At 50.9% G+C, this 10,956-nt stretch overlaps 1 protein-coding gene across 7 annotated transcripts in view; it reads left to right on the top strand.

Moving 5' to 3' along the window:
* The first annotated feature begins 4,475 nt into the window (after positions 1-4,475).
* Card11 (caspase recruitment domain family, member 11) overlaps positions 4,476-10,956 on the top strand; it is a 77,335-nt gene continuing 70,854 nt past the window's right edge. For all 7 annotated transcript variants that reach the window (XM_013023504.1, XM_013023508.1, XM_013023507.1 and 4 more), the window contains exon 1: positions 4,476-4,613. The gene's annotated coding sequence lies outside the window, so the exon portion shown is untranslated. The remainder of the gene's footprint in view (positions 4,614-10,956) is intronic.

The raw sequence follows: 10,956 nt of genomic DNA, 5'->3' as shown, positions 1-10,956 counted from the left end.
GAAGGAAGGAAGGAAGGAAGGAAGGAAGGAAGGAAGGAAGGGAGAGAGGGAGGGAGGGAGGGAGGGAGGGAGGGAGTGAGGGAGGGATGGTTGGGGAAGAGCTGAAGACCTGAGATTTGGGGGGACATATAAAGAGAAAGGGAGACAATCTGGGGAGTAGGTCTTCTAAGGAGCAGAAGTCAATTCTGCAGCCACAACACAGACTCTGCTCCAATGGTCTCCCCATTTCTAAGCTGACCCTTGCTCAGGTGACCCCATCTTCAGAGAACACAGGTCCTGCACACCCCCTCCAAGAAGCCCATGCAGGTGCCCACTGATGGGTGTCCACAGGGCCAGGCTGGATATCCTTGTGTGGCTTTTCCCTCTGTTCTTTGGTCTCCTCTTTTGCCTGTGGAGGGGGATAACGCTTCAATAAGTCACTCCAAATCCCCATCTCTGGGCTGTTCTCGTTATATCTACTTGCATGGACAATGAACCTGCAGACAGAGACGCATTCATCGGGGGAGGATCCTGCCTGCTGTCCCCCAGGAGGAGAGGCAGGGTTCTTCTGGCTCACTCAGAGAGGGTACAGAGAGGACACACAGGGGGTGAGCGAGGGATCGCCTGTAGTCTCGGCCTCCCTTTGCAGGGCATTTGCAAGCTTGTCCTTTGTTCCTGGGCACAGGCATAGCTACAGCTGAGGAGGGAAGAGGATCCAGAAGAGGTGAGGAAGGAAGGAGGAGAGGGAGAAGGAGGGAAGACAGACAGACAGACAGATAATGGACAGAGAGCACACTGTATCACACAGGAGCTAGATGGCAGCCTGAGTTCTAGGAAGGTGGGTATCCCGGACAGGGAGACCCAAGGCTGGAGGACTGAGGTTCAGGACCCCTGAGCCTTCTTCCCACCATCAGCCCTTCTCTTATTCCAACAGCCTAGGGGGAAGTGACGGGAGGAGGCAGCTACAGGACAGACTAAAGAGATGATATGTCTTTATTCTCAGAAGACTGAGCATTACTGTAAGAACTCTTCTGGGCTGGGCTAGAATTTAGCCAGATGTTTTTTGTTTTCTTCCTCTTATATGCCTATGCTGTGCTGACTCTCAGCCAAGTAAATCTCTTTTCCCTTTAAGGTAGCCTGCCTCTGGTACCTTGTTATAGCAACACAAGCTGATGAAGACAGGACTTAACTGAAGGGAAAGTACCTTGCCCAGTACCTACCCAGCTGAACTCCTTCACCATTTCTTTTATAAGACATCTAGATGGAGCTGGCTTAAAACTTAAGATGCAATTGACTCCAACAGTCCCTGTCAGTCCTTCTGGGCAGGTGGGGGTCTTCCTGTTAGCTAGGCTGGGCTCTTGCTCCAACCTCTGATGCACACTGAGTTTGTTTTACTAGTCCTGGGACTTGAACTTCAGCACTGTTCCCGAGCTTCTTTTGATCAAGGCTAGCTCTCTACCACTTCTAGTTTTTTGGAGTTTAGTGGAGATAAGAGTCTCACAAGACTTTCCTGCCGAGGCTGACTTCAATCTGCCATCTTCAGATCTCAGCCTCCTAAGTAGCTAGGATGACCAGTACGAGCCACCAGCAACTGGCTCTAAGTTTGTTTTTTCCTAAGAGTCTGGCACTGTCACTATTTCCCCCCCGCCTTTCCTTCTGATTATCCCTCTGGATTTATTTCCGTCCTACACGGCTCTTTCCTCTTCCACTCTGATTTCTTTTTCATGTGTGTGCTCAGGTATTTTTTTTTTTTTTTCTTGAGGAGTATTGGTGAGGTGAGCTTCCAGAACTCTCTGCCCGTCTAAGGTGTTTCCTTTGCACTCACCCACGATTGGTTGTTTAGTTGAATACAGGGGTGGAAGTTTAACGTGAATTTCTCTTGCATTCTCTGGGAGAACATCCTTCATTGTTTTTTAGTTCCAATATTGCTGCAGTGAGTGCTCAGGATGCCCAGCGCGCTCTCTGCCCAGAGAGGATTTCCAGTCTTCTCACTATCTACTCACTTTTTCTTTCCAAAACTTTCAGGAGGCTTTTTGTAATACAAGCTGCATACTTTTGTTTTGAAACAGGGTCTTGGTGTGTGGCCCAGGCTGGCCTTGAATTCCTGGGCTCAAGTAATCTTCTTACTTCTACCTCTTGGGTAGCTGGAATTATAGGCATATACCACTGTGCCCAGCCCTCTCCTGTATTGGAATTCTAAAAGGGCACTGCTCTTTCTGAACTCATCTTTTAGGTCTCAGCTTTTCCCTCTTCTTTCTGAGTTTTATATGGCTTTTGACCTTCAAAAAACATATTCCCACTTCTTTATTGAATTGATTTTAATTTATCCTAATAATTGGCTTTTTGGGGCAATACTGGGCTTTGAACTCAGAATCTCATGCTAGCTTGGCAGGGGCTCTACCACTTTAGCCATACCTCCCAGCCCTTTTTTTGCTTTTAGGGTTTTGTTCCATTCTTATAGGTAGGGGCTATATATTTGTGCTATATATTTCTTCTACTGACAGCCTCCCATGTAGCTGGGATGACAAGAGTGAACCCTCTGGGAAGCTCATTGATTGAGATGAGATCTCTGTTTGTCTGGGCTGGCCTTCTGGTCTCTCTTCCTGCAGAACTGAGATTACAGGTATAAACTACTGCACCTAGCAGCAATTGTATTTTAACTTCCACAATCTGGTCCTATATCCAGGCAGCATATTCCACAGCAACCCAGCTTGCTGGTGGGTGTGACCTGATGTGATCTCCATGGATCCTCCTTAGAGGGGTTTGGGGGTCGCCGTATATCCTCCCTTTCCAATCTCCCTCCTAGCTGTTCCTCTGAGCGACATTTTTTCCAGATGCTGACTGCTATCTGCCTCCTCGTGGGGTATTAGGGGCAGACAAGGGACTCCTCTCCCGCGGGTCGCCTTCCCTGCCCCCTTCCTTCTGGGCACCCCTCCAAGTGAGATAGGAACAGAATGGACACCATGCATTTAGAAACTTTATGGCACTTTTGACACTGCAGTAATCACCAAGCATGAACAGCTGGCTTCTATCTCCACCATCTTTTTTTATATAAATCCTATTTTCTAGTAATTAATTTTTATTATATTTTACAGAAGAATCAGTCCGTAACAGATTAGACTTTTTTTTTTTTGGTTGTGGGGCTTGAACTCTGGGCCTGGGCGCTGTTCCTCAGCTCTTCAGCTCAAGGCTAGCGCTCTACCACTTGTGCCACAGCACCACGTCCAATTTTCTAGTGGTTTATTGGAGATAAGAGTCTCACAGGACATTCCTACCCAGGCTGGTTTTGAACCGCAATTCTCAGATCTCAGCCTCCTATGTAGCTAGGATTACAGGTGTGAGCCACCAGAGCCTGGCTTAGACATTAAAAAATTTTTTTCTTATTATTTTTGAGACAAGGTCTTGCTATGCAGTCCAGGCTGGCCTTGAACTTTTCATCTTACCTCCAGCTCCTGACTGCTGGGGTGACAGGGCTGGAAGCTTCCTCACTGAAGACACTTCTGGAAGCACTGTATTAGGGAAGAGGGCAGGAAGCAATCTTGCTTCTCCATCCCAAGTGGCCCTCCTCCTCACCCCAGGCTTCCCCGTGCTCCTAAGATCTGGCTTCAGTTTATCTTCTCATGGAGCTGTTCATGAATAGACTTGTTTTTCCCTCTACCTGCTGGATTCAAGAAAGACAGGAAGGAGAGGTGAGAGTGGTAAACAGAGGCAGAGGAGAGTAAGAGTCTCTGGGGCCTGACCTCCCCCCAAGTACTGAGGAGTTGCAGGTAGACAACTAGAAGCAAGACAAGTGGTCATGTCCACTGCTGCATACAGATTTTTAAAAGTTTGGGGCATGGTGGGGTGGACCCCACCGCGGTGCCCAGCCTTGAACCTGGGAGCTCCGTTCCCAGAGCCCCATCCAGATGGGTGAGCGCACAGGCCAGGCCCTGGAGCACCTGGGGGCCGATCTGAAGGTGGGAGGAGGGACACATGGGAAAAGCCAGGACACCAGAAATCACCACTTCGCTCACCAGGCTAGGCCGATCAGGAGCATGGGCAGTGGGGTGCGGGGTGCCCGTCCCGGGAAGTGTCCCAGAGGGATGACAGGATTGGGGGGGGCTTCCAGAATAAAGCTTGAGGGGTGTGGAGGAAGGAACTCGGGGTATAGGAGTCCCCCCTCACCAAGTGCCCGAGGAAAGATGGCGTCTGGGATCTTCCTAGACTGTAGCCATCCATCAGGGCCCCAAGAACCTAGAAAGGAGTTCCCAAACTCTGTCAACCAGGCTGGGGCCGGGCCGGGCCTCATCCCACCCGACCTGGGGGCAGGTGGCAGGCCCACCCGGGGCCCCCACATCCAGGGCCCGCTGGTCCTTCAGCCCCCCCAAGCCGGGGACCAGAGCCTTGCCCTGCCCCCCCCTCTAACCTTTTGCTTTTTTTGAAGTCTCACTTCCTGTCGGGTTTTGCATTTCCCTCCCCCGCCCCTCCCGGCTCCTCATGACACACTTTCTCTCGGGGCCTCCAGGCCAGGCCTTGTGCAGCCCCCTGCGGCCTCGCAGCCCCGGGGCGGGCGGCAGCCCACGGTGCGGCCCCCCAGGCCTGCGTGGAGGAGGCTGCGCCCGAACCCACGGAGCGCCGGAGGATGAACACCCCAAGTAAGCTCTGCGGGGCTGGGGTGGCGGGAGGGAGGTGCAGGGGAGAGGGAGGATGGGGTACAGGGAGGGGCTAGGCCGGGGAGGGGGCCCCCCAGGAGCGGGGCGGGGGGGGCTGGGGCTGCGCGGGGCTCCCCTCCCACCAGCCCCCCCATCTTCCCTCCTCCCCTCGCCCGCCCCCCTCATGGGAGTCTCACGTTGCCCCTCACCGCAGGCAAAGAGGAAGGGGGCGGCGAGTGGGGGGCCAGGGGCTGGGCCGCGGGTGCGGGGCGTCCCGGGCGCCCCCTCCCAGGGAGGAGTGCAACCTTGGGGACACCTGCGGGGCCGGAAGTCTGCAGCCAGGATGACTCCCGACGATGCGGCTGCTGTCGGGCCTGGAGGCCCCCCGAGGTGGGGTGCTGGAGGCACAGGACGCCCCGCGGGGGCCGAGGGGCGCCAGGGGGCGACCCGCGGGCCCGAGCCGCCCGGGCTCCCCGCCGGGGTTCCGGCCCGGCTGACTTCCGGGGCGCTCAGCATCCGCCGAACCGCCCAGCCTCGGTCTTGAACCCGCGGCCGGCCTCAGCCTGTGCGCGCCTCGATGCGTGCCGGAAATCCCGGACCCGGGAATGCGGTGGAGAGCAGGAATGGAGCCCCGAGCCCTCCGGCTGTGCTGGGTGTCCAACCCTCCGCAACCCTTTGCACCGGTGTGGGTGTGGCTCCGTGCGGGAGTCACAGGGGCAGGCTAGCACCGCATACAAGCTCCTGCAGGAGAAATGGATGCCCTGGCACTGCCCAGGCAGCCACCATATGCCTCTAGAACTTTCCTCTTCCCAAACTGGAACCCTGTGCCTTCCCTCCCCTCCCCCATTGCATTCCACCTTTCCCTCCCCCACCCGGCTCCCCCCCACCCATGAGCCGTCTGTGCACCTGAGGCCTCGTCTAGCTGTGTCGCTGGACTTTTGACTTTTGACCTCTGGTGTCTGTGTTACCTCACCCAGCTTCAGGTCACCCTTGCCCCATCCAGGCTGTAGTCTGGATGGGCTCTTCACTCTTTTTTCCGAGCTGAATAGTAATTGGCTGTACCCAAGGCTGAGATGTATGCAAACCAGAGACTAGATGACAAGGAGCTATTTCCTTCATTTACCAAAAACAAACAAACAAAAAACAACAACAAAAAAACCCTTGTAAATCAGTGAGACACCACTGATTTGTCTGAAAGGTCCTAATAGTGAATGTTTTAGATTTGGTGAGCCATCTGGTCTCTGTTGAAGTGATTCAGCTCCAGGAGCCAGAGATGAAGGAGGGAAGGTGGCCACCAGATCAGGCCTTGGTGGTGCTTTACCCACCCTTGAACTGGAGAAATCACCCCAGAGGAAAAATGGCTAATGGGTAGAAGTAAGCAAAGAGAACCAGAGCAGACCATCCAGCTTCTGACATTATAGTTAAATCAACAGGAAGTGGAGGGGGGGGGGCTCCAAAACAACAACAACTAGATGAGACTTAATGTGAGGGGAATGGACCACAGGCATATTCCATGCTAAGCATTGTCTACCAGCCAGATACCTGGATCAGTCCTCCAGCAGGTGCCTTCTGCCTCCAAGTAAGTACCTACAGAAGCCAAGCAGGGCTGGGAGGCAGAGACTGGGAAGATCACAGGTTGAGGCCAACCAGGACAAAATGTTCTCTAGACCCTATGTCAACCAGTAGCCAGGCATGGCGGCGTGTCCCTTTCATTCCTGTTGCATGGGAAGCACAAATGGGAAGATGTCAGTCTCAGACTGGTGGAAGTGTGGGGGGGAGTGCAAGGCCCTATCCCCCAAATAACCAAAACAAAAATGCCTAGAGGTGTGGCTCAAGTGGTAGAGCACCTGCCTAGCAGCATGAGATCCTGAGTTCAAACCTTGGGCCTAGCAAAACAAATACATAAGTGAAGGGAGAGCCTGTCTCACAGACAGAATGCCACGGACACCCCAGGATTTGTGCATGCAGCTGTTCATTCCAGCATTGATTTCCCCAGGGCAAAAGTCTAGCTAAAGTGGGTTTAAGATGGAAGGACAGGAGAACACTCAGGGACAATCTCCCAACCCAGCAGCCAACACCTGGACTGGACATCCCCTGCCCACCCCTCCCCTTGAACCTGAGGCTTAGACAGCCAGCTGTCTTACCTGGACATGGAATAATCCAGAAACTCAACTTGTGCTTTCATCTGAAGCTTTCTTCCTCACCATCCTGCCAGTTGGTCCGGCCAAAGCTCTCTGGAGCAGACTTTGAGACCTCATCATTTGTCCACTTGTTCGGCACGGAAAAACCAATTTCTCTGTGGAGGTGATGATGGATGACATTTGCTTGCCTCGTTAATGCGTCTCTTAGTGGAGAAAAAGTATTCCATTTGCAGCTGGTGGGGAAGAGACCACAGGGCTAGAAAGGGAATTGGGCTTTCTCATTGGACAGCCTTGGCCTAGTCCTTTCTCCTTTTAGGGACTCAGTTTCCCCCTGTGCCAAGGAAGAAGATTAGAGAGGGTTTGAGATGGCAGATGGAATTCATATGTAAGCCAATCCCAATCAACTAGTAATGGCTGGGACACTGAAGAATACAAGCTTGGGGTGGAGTAGAGGGTACAGTTCTGTCATCAATTGCCAATGTCTGCCATGGTGTAAAACTCACAATTGAAGCCTGGTTCCCACCCACCCCCATTAGTCATCCCTGCATGACTGAGACCCCGTCCAGCTTCAGAAATCCACAATGACCTTGTGACTTTCAGCTGTGCACTCCCCCGCCCTCCCCAAGATTGCATTTCTTCGGGAACTAGATAGAGACAAATAAACCCTGCCTCTTGCACAAAATTGCTCTGAGGAGCTCAGGAGATGCTTGGTTGAAAAATGGAGCAGAAAATAACAAAGCCTTCTGAGGAGGGGTGGTGAGGTTTATTAATGGACTCTCCAGTCAGTGCTCCTTCCAGCTTGTCTGGGCTTTGACCTTTGGTGCCTCTGTGTGACTTTCCCCCAGAGACCCAGCAGGACAGGTCTGCTTGATTTTCCCTCTCTCTCCCCCCCCCTTCTTCCTCCTCTTTTTCTTGCCAGTATCAAGGCTTCAGCTCAGGAGCTCAGGGCCTTGCATTTGCTCAGCTTGTTTGTTTGACTGGTGCTTTTCTACTTGAGCCACACCTCTAGTCCAGCATTTTGCTGACTACTTTGGTGTCCTCTGCCTGGACTAGCTTTGAACTTCCATTCTTTCATCTTGGCCTGTGATGCTGTATTATAGCAGCATAAGCTGGACTAAGAACCCATGGCTGCATCCATTTAACACCTGTCCAGCATCTAGCACACACACTGGACCCCTCTGCTGTCTGCCACAAGCCAGCACGGCTGCTATAAGTGGTGCTCAGGTGAAGATGGACAGACCAGTACACAGAAGTAGTTAGCGAAGGCCCGCACAGAGGATGGCCCTGCAGTGAGTTCTGGGCAGAGAGCCAGCAAGGACAGAGGTGGCTGCACAGCCCTGTTCACGGCTGCACTATTTTCCCCAGACAAGCCACAGAAACAGCCAGATCCCTACAGACTCTTATCCCCAATTAATCACCAGAAAACCGGAAGTGGTGTTGTAGCTCAAAGTGGCAGAGCACTAGCCTTGAGCAGAAAAGCTCAGGGATGGTGCCCAGGCCCTGAGTTCAAGCCCCACAACTGACGAAAGAAAGAGAAAAAAAGAGAAAGGAAGGAAGGAAGCAAGCAAGCAAGAAAGGAAGGAGAAAGGAAGAAGAAGAGGAGGAGGAGGAAGGAAGGAAGGAAATATGGTGTATATACACACAAAGGAATTTTATTCCTCCATTAGGAAGGATAATATTACGTCATTTACAGGGAAATGGATGGACCTGGAAAAAATTATGCTGAGTGAAGTAAGTTAGGCATCCTGTCCTGTAGAAGTGAGAGCAGACAGAGAAAACTCCATGAAGACACACGCAGGAGCATGTGCATGTGACATACAGATTGACGAAAGGATGGGCACCCAGAGGTATCTGGGGCTTGAACTCAGGACCTGGGCGCTGTTCCTGAGCTTTTGTGCTCAAGGGTAAGATCTACCACTTGAGCCACAGCACCACTTCTGGCTCTTTTTTTTTTTTTTGGTTGCTAATTGGAGATAAGAATGTCATGGACTTTCCTGCCTGGGCTGGCTTCAAACCATGGTTCCCCAGGTATCTGCCTCCTGTGTAGCTAGGATGACTGGTGTGAGCTACTCACGCCCAGCAAATGAACATTTTAGCGAAATGAGCAACTGGAAATTGAAATACGCCTGCATGGGTTGATGGGACCCAGGAGAGGGAGTGGAAGGGCGGTGGGCAAAGGCTGTCCTAATATTCAATGTGCACAGGGGAGATGGAGCCAGCCAACTTGGGGGGATGGAAGAAATGGGGAGAACAGTGAAAGCAGGGACCCTAGCAAGATGCGGTGCACCTCAAAACCTGACACATTGAATTGCAACACCTTTGTACAACTAAATGAAGAAAGCTTTAATTAAATAAAGAGAGAGAAAGAGAGAGCAGGAATATAAGAGGTTTTTGCCATGCAGATAAGAGGGTGAATGGGTGTGGGGCTCATGTCCGGTGCTGGACTGTGGGGGAATGGGGAGTGGGAGAGGGGACCACCAAGAGCCCCGGATGCTGTGGCAGGATGGATAGGTGCTGTCTCAGGAGCAAGGCTGGGTGTCTGCGCAACTGAGCTGAGTCACTAGCCAAGGCAGAGGTCCCAACTGTTGAATTGTTGTAGCTCTTAACATATGTTGTGCACAGAGAAGATGGACCCCTCTGGGCAAGAGGCCAGCCTGCATTCAACAGGACGAGGGCACCAAAAAACTTGTTTATTGGAAATACAAGCTTCATTGAGTGTCCTATGTTTTCTCACATAGCTTAGACCTCTGGGTTACTTGTAGCAGCAGGTCATATTTGTTGTTGCTGGTAGTTCATTGTACAAGTATTCTATGTTTCATTTATATGTCTAGTGGTGGATATTTAAATTGTTTCTTTTTCTTTTTTACTGTTATGGATCATGTGCCAGTACCAGGCTTTGAACTCAGGGCTTCAAACTTGAGTATGGCTGGCACTCCACCACCTCAGCCAGGCCTCCAGTTGACATTTTGCTCCTTAATTGGAGATAGTCTCTTGGGCTTTTCTGTATTGGGTAGCCTCAAACCAAGATCCTCAAGACCTCAGCCCCCTGAGTTGCTGGGATTACAGTGCTGGGCTCACTATGTACATTATACTTACGTTTCAGAAATATGTTTGTTTACCTAAGCATAAATTAGCCAGGTCCTGGAATGTGTTCATATTTTTCCCAAACAAATACTCCTGAAGAGCTACCCAAGGGTTTTGCTCTGGTCTATGTTCTCCATCCAGGAAAGGCTGACAGCCCTGTTTATTCTACCTCCTGACTCAGCCATAGCACTGTCTGTTTCTGCGTAGGTGACCTCTTTTGTGAGTTACATTTGCATTTCACTGATCAGTAACTGGATTGAACATGTTTTCTTGGGTTTGATGGCCATTTTGAAGATCTTCTGTGAAATGTCTCTTCCAGCACTTTGCCCATTTTTTTCTCTCCCGCTTTTACTTTTTGAATAGCTGTAGCTCTTTACATATGGTAGCTATTTGTACTTTGTGGGAAATATGGATTGCAGATATTTTTCTTCCTTTTCTGACTTGCATCTTATATCCTCGATATTTTTCTGATGAGCAGAAGTTTTGTTTTCATGGGACACAACTTGTGGTGTGTGTGTGTGTGTTCTTATGGCTGACTCTTTTTGTTTTTTAGTCCATTTAAGAAAGATTTGCCTTGCCCAAAATGTCCGTTTCCTTCTAAAAGCTTGACTGGTCAATCTTCCACACTGATAAACTTTCCTTTCTAGTCAACTTTATTGAGATATATAATCAACCCAACAGTATGCACCCATTTTAAATACAAACCGTTCCATTGGAGTCTTGATAGATCTACATCCACACCCTCACCACAACCTTAAGTCCAAGGAGATGCCATTGTGCCTCCAAAGGTGCCTCAAGCCCCTTTGCTATGCTGGGTGGGTAACAGGTGCCCCCTGTTTCTGGGGCCCTGTGAGAGACTCCAGACTTCCCCAGACTGAACTCAAACCTGCATCAAGCCAGATTCTCAGCCATGCTCTGTGCACATGACAGGTAGAGACAAAATCCAGTTACTTTGGAGAAAGGTGACAAGTCTAAAACACTGTTCTTCTTATTACAAATAGTGGAGCCAGGAGCAGATCCAACTGAGATGATAGATTGTTGAGCTTGGAGGAGAATAAAGAAAAGAAAAGACACAGAAAAAAATAAGAGAAGGGGCTGGGAAGGTGGCTCAGTGGTAGAGC

The sequence above is a fragment of the Dipodomys ordii genome, unplaced genomic scaffold (assembly GCF_000151885.1).
Source record: "Dipodomys ordii isolate 6190 unplaced genomic scaffold, Dord_2.0 Scaffold68, whole genome shotgun sequence".
NCBI lineage: Eukaryota > Metazoa > Chordata > Mammalia > Rodentia > Heteromyidae > Dipodomys > Dipodomys ordii.
Note: the sequence above shows the minus strand (reverse complement) of the source record. Positions and strands in the feature narration are given on the sequence as shown.